The sequence below is a fragment of the Homarus americanus genome, unplaced genomic scaffold (assembly GCF_018991925.1).
Source record: "Homarus americanus isolate GMGI-L3 unplaced genomic scaffold, GMGI_Hamer_2.0 scaffold54443, whole genome shotgun sequence".
In the NCBI taxonomy this organism is placed as follows: Eukaryota; Metazoa; Arthropoda; class Malacostraca; order Decapoda; family Nephropidae; genus Homarus; species Homarus americanus.
This window is the reverse complement of record NW_024750852.1, coordinates 5,884,874-5,885,910: the sequence shown is the minus strand read 5'-3', so window position 1 is coordinate 5,885,910 and position 1,037 is coordinate 5,884,874.

Genomic DNA, 1,037 nt, shown 5'->3' with positions numbered 1-1,037 from the left:
TATCAAATACTAATACATTGAAAGTTCCCTATTTGGGATAATAGACTCCTTGGAAAAGTTCTTAATATGAATGTCCCATGTTAGAATAATCCTTATTTCATAAATATGAATAAATTGCGCATGAGCAGAGCCATAAGAACCAACAACCTCGACAGAGCAACTCTTGGGAATGCATTCGCCTAGCATGCTGATCATTCAGATTTTTTCCTAATTACTTTGTGTTGTTGTGAGTTTGGCAGTGAATTCAAAGTTTATCCTACAACATTACAATACACTACTGGTGTGCATTTCAACAGTGAAGGTCCTACTTACAATTCTCATTTGATATAATGACCAAAGAAATTATGGATATGATATAGATATACAAGAAGTTGGTACACTGTAATCAAACTTGATGTTCTGCTCTAAAAATCCTAAGAGATGAAATACAATATCAAATATAAGTATTTCAATGGACATTACATCAGGTTAAGAGAGTAAATCTAGGATATGCATTGGTTGATGAACGTTAATGTATTATTGCTCTAACTAATCAGATCACGCTACAATGAAGGAAATCTTTTGCATTTTTAAGACATTGGTAACAACTTATTAAGTGTTAAAAAACACAGATCTCACGACCGTACTCAATTTTAAGTGTCTGGGTAACAGTTAAAAAAAATCTACCTGGTTTTGTGGGTTTCTGTAACACTTGTTCCCACTATTCAAATACACATTAATAAATGAAACTTGAAGTATTCCTCTTTCAGTTACAGAGAACAATTATGCCATATACAGTAACATCACCACAGATAAATATATAAATTTCCAGCAAAAATTCAATATGAATTTAATGTTATATTAAGCTGTTGTATCCAAGTCCTGCACGTGACCTTAATTTATGGAATAAAAAAGTTATTGAGTCTGCAGGCCACAGTTAGAAAGAAAATTCCTTTATGATTCATTGGCACTTTGTTCTGATTAATAAAGTATACTTTTGTATAAAATTTGACAGTATATAAGTAACTACAGTACTACATTCCAATTATATAACAATT